This window comes from Tursiops truncatus, chromosome 10 (genome assembly GCF_011762595.2).
Source record: "Tursiops truncatus isolate mTurTru1 chromosome 10, mTurTru1.mat.Y, whole genome shotgun sequence".
In the NCBI taxonomy this organism is placed as follows: domain Eukaryota; kingdom Metazoa; phylum Chordata; class Mammalia; order Artiodactyla; family Delphinidae; genus Tursiops; species Tursiops truncatus.
In genome coordinates, this window is record NC_047043.1 from 8,545,832 (window position 1) to 8,554,947 (window position 9,116).

A 9,116-nucleotide genomic window follows, 5' to 3' on the forward strand; every position below is an offset into this window, starting at 1 on the left:
TCTGCTGACCTCTGGCTCCTCATCCTTTGCTTGGACTCTGCATAGCGGTACCTTCCCAGCCCTGTTTGGCAGGTCTGTGTCAGGCGCTTCCTAACTTACACGTCCTTTGGGGACGTCCCAGGCCCAAGCTCCCTGGATGGCATTTTGCTATGCATGGCCCAGGCTCAAGTTAGTCATATTAAATGGGACCCTCATATAAAATTCAAGGTTGCATCTGGCAAGTGTCCAATGAGAGGTGCTGGCTAAATGTCACAGCATTTCAGCAAAGGAAGTCCCCTGGGGACTGGGAAGTTCAGGGGCAGCTTCACAGATGATCTGGCAGTAGGACAGGCCTTGAAGGATGTTTTTAAAGGCAGAAGTGGTGGCCCATAATGAAGAGGAAAAGGGTGGACATGGACAGATCAGGTGGGAGAACAACGGAAACCCAGGTGGGGGGATCAGGATATGTGAAGTGAGTTACAGACAGGTGAGGCTGCAGTGGGAGACAGTGGAAGGTAAGACTGAAACGTAAACACACACCAGGTACCAGGCACATAAATTTGAATTGTATCCTACAGGCAGAGGAAAACCAGAAGCTTTCTGAGAAGGAAAAGTACACCTCCATCTGAAATTCACGGAAGGCGCGTGTGGGGTAGTGCTGCCTTTACATCAACGTGTCAGCTTTCTAGATATTAGTGGGAAAGAACGAGGGCTTTTGAGTCAGAATTCTCCATCTGTTCCCACCTATTACTGCCACTTATGGCCTTGAGAAAGTTACATGATCTCTCGGAAGCTTAGTCTCCTCACGTATGGCATGATTTCAAAAGCTACCTCAGGTTGTTGTGAGGCTTCAACAGTGCAGTACTTGTAAAGTGACGGTGCTGTTGGAATAAAACACAGCTGCAGACATGCTCAATAAAGCCGTGCACTTAGAGATCATTCTGATCTGTAGTTTTCCAGCAACGTGACCGGCGTGCTGCGTGGTCAGCTGCTCGTGCCTCGCAGGATCCCTGAGTCCACACTGCCCCGATTGCCCACAACTGAGAGAACCATGCTGTTACCCTATTTTTCCTTCTTGAGTTGTTGCGTTATTTGGTCGCTGGTGAGGCCCTTATCTCTCCATTCTCCTCATTAGCATTAGTGTCTGCTGTCATCAACAGACAGAGGCAGCCACCTGGACTGGCTCTGGGAGTATGACTTTTTGAAACCCAATCTGCCCAGTTACCTCCCAAGCAAAGAAGACGGTCAGAGGGAGGTGAAACCAATTGACCCCAACCCGGCAGTTTTTGCCTAGAGCTGGAAAACTAAAATTCCCTTTGTAGCTTCTCCCTTTCTTCTTTTTAAAGCTAGTTAATTGGGGGAAGGAATGCCAGATGGGAATTCTCTGTAATGTCTCTTATCAGGACACTACCTGGGCTCAAGGCACTGAAAATAAGTAAAAGTAAACTCTTATGCTGTGAGAGTTTATTTTAGACAATAAGACATTTAGCAAATAGCTATTACTAGCCAGAAATGTATTTATGTCCTTTGATGTACTGTTTCTCTCCATACACTATCTCTCCATGGGGGATTTTATAAAGTTAATTTTAACTTCCTCCCATCAACCCAGGCTCTCTCCTTCTGGACTGAAGGCCTCACTTTGTCCTCACGTGGTAGCTCCTTCCTCATGTGTCCATTCGGCCCCTTGTCTCTGACCCTGCACGTTCCAGTTCCACCTCCCCCCAGGCACGACACCCACCGTTGCAGCCTGCTCCAGGTGAGGTGTACCTGGACTTGGCTCCCGGGGAAAGACTTGAGTAGGCTCCAGGTCGTAAGGAAAAAAGCCAATGGAGAGGGAGGGAAAGGTGACAGAGGGAGAGGGGGAGAAAGAAGAGGAGAGAGAGAGATAGTGATTGATTGTTGGGGGGAAGCCCTGACTTGGTAAGACATCTCTGAAGAAAGGGAGGTAAGATCCAGTGTGCCTGAGGGTAAGTAGGTGGTATTGCTACAGTTCTGTGTTACATTATTATGAAATGACTACAGACACACACACACACACATACACACATCCTCCCAGTGGAAAACATCACTTTCCCCTTCCCTGTAAGAAGGAAGAACATTGGAACAAGACGGTTCTGTACCCTGGTTAGTGACTCTCGCTGTTGGGTTCTGGTGTGGCTGTTAACTGTGCATTTCCTAGCCTTATGGGCACTGGGGTAATTTTCATAAAGAACATTCCTAATCCACATTTTCATTCTTGTGTACCCCAGAAGCCCAAATCCTGCTAAAACTTTAAAGCCTATATTTTACCTTTTTAACTTCTTATTGTTTAATTGCATTTATAATAAAATAACACATCTTTCAAATCAACGTGATACCAGCAGGATTGTCAGAATATCTTCCTGGATTTATAAACAGGTATTTAGAAGCTTTCAGTGCTAGGTGATAAACAAACTAAAAATAGCTAGATCAATAAATAATTTATGGAGCAAATGATTTGTTTTTAGTATAAATCGGTAGGAAGGTTCTCATGAATGATATCTGCAGTGAGTAGAACATTTTTCATTTTATTAAAACATTAAATAGCTTAAAGCTGCACTAAGACTTCTGGGATACACTGTAGCCATATTTTATGAACTGTGGATTAGATAACAATATCACATCACTGTTAGATTTCTTGAATGTGATAACTATACTGTGGTTACACAAGAGGGTATCTCTGTTCTCAGGCAAACACTGGTACGTTCAGGGGTAAAGAGGAATCATGTATGTAACCGACTCATTATATTAGCATTAATGTTATATAAATTATATTAATATTTATAAATTATAATAATAATTACATAAAGAGAGAATGAATGATAAAGCACATGTGGATCAATGTTAAAATCTGGTTTACCCGGGTAAAGAGAGTATGAGAGATCTTTGTACTATCTTAGCAACTTTTCTGTAACTCTGAAATTATTTCAAATAAAAAGTTAAGATATATATATATATATATATATATATTTATAATACACATATATAGTATGGCCATATAGTATACACAGTTGTCCTTCGGATCCTTGGGGTGTGACTCCAGGACTCCCACGGATACCAAAATCTGAGAATCCTCAAGTTCCTTATGTAAAATGGCATAGCGTTTGCATATAACCTATGCACATCCTCCCATATACTTCATTTTTTAAATTTAAATTAATTAATTTTTTAATATATTTATACAGCAGGTTCTCATTAGTTATCTATTTTATACATATTAGTGTATACAGGACAATCCCAGTCTCGCAGATCATCCCACCACGTCCCCTCACCATCACCCCCTTTTTCCCCACTTGGTGTCCATACGTTTGTTCTCTACATCTGTATCTCAATTTCTGCCTTGCAAACCGGTTCATCTGTACCATTTTTCTAGATTCCACAAAAATGCGTTAGTATACAATATTTGTTTTTCTCTTTCTGACTTACTTCACTCTGTATGACAGACTCTAGGTCCATCCACCTCCCTACAAATAACTCCATTTCTTTTTATGGCTGAGTAATATTCCACTGTATATATGTGCCACATCTTCTTTACCCATTCGTCTGTTGATGGGCATTTAGGTTGCTTCCACGTCCTGGCCATTGTAAATAATGCTGCAATGAACACTGGGGTGCATGTGTCTTTTTGAATTATGGTTTTCTCTGGGTATATGCCCAGTAGTGGGATTGCTGGGTCATATGGTAATTCTATTTTTAGTTTTTTAAGGAACCTCCATACTGTTCTCCATAGTGGCTGTATCAGTTTACATTCTCACCAACAGTGCAAGAGGGTTCCCTTTTCTCCACACCCTCTCCAGCATTTGTTTGTAGATTTTCTGATGATGCCCATTCTAATCGGTGTGAGGTGTTATCTCATTGTAGTTTTTTTTTTTATGGCTGCATTGGGTCTTTGTTGCTGCACGCGGGCTTTCTTCTAGTTGCAGCGAGCGGGGGCTACTCTTTGTTGTGGTGCACGGGCTTCTCATCCCAGTGGCTTTTCTTGTTGCAGAGCACGGGCTCCAGGTGCATGGGCCTCAGTAGCTGTGGCACACGGTCTCAGCAGTTGTGGCTCACAGGCTCTAGAGAGCAGGTTCAGTAGTTGTAGCACACGGGCTTTGTTGCTCTGCGGCATGTGGGATCTTCCGGGACCAGGGCTCGAACCCATGTCCCCTGCATTGGCAGGCAGATTCTTAACCACTGCACCACCATTGAAGCCCTCATTGTAGTTTTGATTTGCATTTCTCTAATAATTAGTGATGTTGAGCAGTTTTTCATGTGCCTCTTGGCCCTCTGTATGTCTTCTTTGGAGAAATGTCTATTTAGGTCTTCTGACCATTTTTGGATTGGGTTGTTTGTTTTTTTTAATGTTGAGCTGCATGACCTGTTTATATATTTTGGAGATTAATCCTTTGTTGATTCATTTGCAAATATTTTCTCCCATTCTGAGGGTTGTCTTTTCATCTTGTTTATAGTTTCCTTTGCTGTGCAAAAGCTTTTTAAGTTTCATTAGGTCCCATTAGTTTATTTTTGTTTTTATTTCCATTACTCTGGGAGGTGGGTCAAAAAAGATCTTGCTGTGATTTACGTCAAAGAGGGTTCTTCCTATGTTTTCCTCTAACAGTTTTACAGTGTCCAGTCTTACATTTAGTTCTTTAATCCATTTTGAGTTTCTATTTGTGTATGGTGTTACGGAGTGTTCTAATTTCATTCTTGTACATGTAGCTGTCCAGTTTTCCGAGCACCACTTGTTGAAGAGACTTTTTCTCCATTGTATATCCTTGCTTCCTTTGTCATAGATTAGTTGACCATAGGTGCATGGGTTTATCTCTGGGCTTTCTATCCTATTCCATTGATCTATATTTCTGTTTTTGTACCAGTTCCATATTGTCCTTATTACTGTAGCTTTGTAGTATAGCCTGAAGTCAAGGAGTCTGATTCCTCCAGCTCCGTTTTTTTCCCTCAAGATTACTTTGGCTATTCAGGGTCTTTTGAGTCTCCATACAAATTTTAAGATTTTTTGTTCCAGTTCTGTAAAATATGCCATTGGTAATTTGACAGGGATTGCACTGAATCTGTAGATTGCTTTGGGTAGTATAGTCATTTTCACAACATTGATTCTGCCAATCCAAGAACATGGTATATCTCTCCATCTGTTGGTATCATCTTTGATTTCTTTCATCAATGTCTTATAGTTTTCTGAGTACAGGTCTTTTACCTCTTTAGATAGGTTTATTCCTAGGTATTTTATTCTTTTTGTTGCAATGGTGAATGGGATTGTTTCCTTAATTTCTCTTTCTGATTTTTCATTGTTAGTGTATAGGAATGCAAGAGATTTCTGTGCATTAATTTTGTATCTTGCAACTTTACCAAATTCATTGACGAGCTCTAGTAGTTATCTGGTGGCATCTTTAGGATTATCTATGCATTGTATCATGTCATCTGCAAACAGTGACAACTTTACTTCTTCTTCTCCAATTTGGATTCATTTTATTTCTTTTTCTTCTCTGATTGCCATGGCTAGGACTTCCAAAACTATGGTGAATAATAGTGGCGAGAGTGGACATCCTTGTTTTGTTCCTAATCTTAGAGGAAACGCTTTCAGTTCTTCACCATTGAGAATGATGTTTACTGTGGGTTTGTCATATGTGGCCTTTATTATCTTCAGGTAGCTTCCCTCTATGCCCATTTTCTGGAGAGTTTTTATCATAAATGGGTGTTGAATTTCATCAAAAGCTTTTTCTGCATCTATTGAGATGATCATATGATTTTTATTCTTCAGTTTGTTAATACGGTGTATCACATTGATTGATTTGCATATATTGAAGAATCCTTCCATCCCTGGATAAATCCCACTTGATCATGGTGTATGATCCTTTTAATGTGGTGTTGGATTCTGTTTGCTAGTATTTTGTTGAGGATTTTTGTATGTATATTCATCAGTGATAATAGCCTGTAATTTTCTTTTTTTGTAGTATCTTTGTCAGGTTTTGGTATCAGGGTGATGGTGGCCTCCTAGAATGAGTTTGGGAGTGTTCCTTCCACTGCAATTTTTTGGAAGAGTTTGAGAAGGATGGGTGTTAGCTCTTCCGTAAAGGTTTGATAGAATTCACCTGTGAAGCCATCTGGTCCTGGAATTTGTTGGAACATTTCTTTCTGTTTTTCTTTTAATAAATTTATTTATTTAATTAGTTCTGGCAGCATTGGGTCTTCGTTGCTGCATGCGGGTTTTCTCTAGTTGCGGCAAGTGGGGGCTACTCTTCGTTGCGGTGCGCGGGCTTCTCATTGCGTTGGCTTCTCTTGTTGTGGAGCATGGGCTCTAGGCTCGCGGGCTTCAGTAGTTGTGGCACGTGGGCTCAGTAGTTGTGGCTTGCAGGTTCTAGAGCACAGGCTCAGTAGTTGTGTTATATGGGCTTAGTTGCTCTGCAGCATGCGGACCAGGGCTCGAACCCACGTTCCCTGCATTGGCAGGCGGGTTTTTAACCACTGTGCCACCAGGGGAGTCCCTTCCTCTTTTTCTTGATGAGTCTGGCTAAAGGTTTATCAATTTTGTTTATCTTCTCAAAGAACCAGCTTTTAGTTTTACTGATCTTTGCTATTGTTTTCTTTGTTTCTATTTCATTTATTTCTGCTCTGATCTTTATGATTTCTTTCCTTCTACTTATTTTGGGTTTTGTTTGTTCTTCTTTCTCTATTTAGGTGTAAGGTTAGATTGTTTATTTGAGATTTTTCTTGTTTCTTGAGGTAGGATTGTATTGATATAAACTTCCCTCTTAAAACTGCTTTTGCTGCATCCCATAGATTTTGGATCATCGTGTTTTCACTGTCATTTGTCTCTAGGTATTTTTTGATTTCCTCTTTGATTTCTTCAGTGATCTCTTGGTTATTTAGTAACGTATTGTTTAGCCTCCACGTGTTTGTGCTTTTCACGTTTTTTTTCCATGTAGTTTATTTCTAATCTAATAGCGTTGTAGTCGGAAAAGATGCTTGGTATGATTTCAATTTACTTAAATTTACTGAGGCTTGATTTATGACCCAAGATGTGATCTATCCTGGAGAATGTTCCGTGTGCACTTGAGAAGAAAGTGTAATCTGCCCATTTTGGATGGAATGTCCTATAAATATCAATTAAATCTATCTGGTCTATTGTGTCATTTAAAGCTTGTGTTTCCTTATTAATTTTCTGTGCATTTGTGTAAGTGAGGTGTTAAAGTCCCCCACTATTATTGTGTTACTGTCAATTTCCTTTTTTTGTTTTTTGCGTTACGCGGGCCTCTCACTGTTGTGGCCTCTCCCGTTGCGGAGCACAGGCTCGGGACACGCAGGCTCAGCGGCCAGGGCTCACGGGCCCAGCCACTCTGCGGCATATGGAATCCTCCCGGACCGAGGCACGAACCCGTGTCCCCCGCCTCGGCAAGCGGACTCTCAACCACTGCACCACCAGGGAAGCCCCAATTTCCTCTTTTATAGCTGTTAACATTTGCCTTATATATTGAGGTGCTCCTATGTTGGGTGCATATATATTTATAATTGTTTTATCTTCTTGGATTGATCCCTTGATCATTATGTAGTGTCCTTCCTTGTCTCTTGTAACATTCTTTATTTTAAAGTCTATTTTATCTGATATGAGTATTGCTATTCCAGCTTTCTTCTGATGTCCATTTGCATAGAATGTCTTTTTCCAATCCCTCACTTTCAGTCTGTATGTGTCCCTAGGTCTGAAATAGGTCTCTTGTAGACAGTGTATATATGGCTCTTGTTTTTGTATCCATTCAGCCAGTCTGTGTCTTTTGGTTGGAGCATTTAATCCATCCATATTTAAGGTAATTATTGATATGTATGTTCCTATGACCATTTTCTTAATTGTTTTGGGTTTGTTTTTGTAGGTCCTTTTCTTCTCTTGTGTTTCCCACTTAGAGAAGTTCCTTTAGCATTTGTTGTAGAGCTCGTTTGGTGGTGCTGAATTCTCTTAGCTTTTGGTTGTCTGTAAAGCTTTTGATTTCTCCATCGAATCTGAATGAGATCCTTGCCAGGTAGAGTAATCTTGGTTGTAGTTTCCTCCCTTTCATCACTTTAAGTATATCATGCCACTTCCTTCTGGTTTGTAGAGTTTCTGCTGAGAAATCAGCTGTTAACCTTATGGGAGTTCCCTTGTATATTATTTGTCATTTTTCCCTTGCTGCTTTCAATCATTTTTCTTTGTCTTTAATTTTTGCCAATTTGATTACTATGTGTCTCGGTGTATTCCTCCTTGGGTTTATCCTGTATGGGACTCTCTGTGCTTCCTGGATTTGGGTGGCTATTTCCTTTCCCATGTTAGGGAAGTTTTCGACTATAATCTCTTCAAATATTTTCTCGGGTCCTTTCTCTCTCTCGTCCTTCTGGGACTCCTATAATGTGAATGTTGTCACGTTTAATGTTGTCCCAGAGATCTCTTAGGCTGTCTTCATTTCTTTTCATCTTTTTTCTTTATTCTGTTCCATGGCAGTGAATTCCACCATTCTGTCTTCCAGGTCACTTATCCGTCTTTCTGCCTCAGTTATTCTGCTATTGATTCCTTCTAGTGTATTTTTCATTTCAGTTATTGTATTGTTCATCTCTGTTTGTTTGTTCTTTAATTCTTCTAGGTCTTTGTTAAACATTTCTTTCATCTTGTCAATCTTTGCCTCCATTCTTTTTCCGAGGTCTTGGATCATCCTCACTATCATTATTCTGAATTCGTTTTTTGGAAGGTTGCCTATCTCCAGTTCATTTAGTTGTTTTTCTGGGATTTTATCTTGTTCCTTCATCTGGTACATAGCCCTCTGCCTTTTCATTTTGTCTATCTTTCTGTGAATGTGGTTTCGTTCCATAGGCTACAGGATTGTAGTTCTTCTTGCTTCTTCTGTCTGCCCTCTGGTGGATGATGCTCCCTCCCATGTACTTTAAATCGTCTCCAGATTACTTGCAATACCTAATAATATGTAAATGCTGTGTAAATCGTTGTAAATACCATGTAAGTGGTATGTATATAGTTGTCAAAGTGCAGCAAATTCAAGTTTTGCGCTTTGGAACTTTCTGGAATTTTTTTCCTGAATATTTCCCATCCACTGTTGCTTGAATCCCAGAATGCACAGCCTGAGGACACAGAGGGACGACTGTAT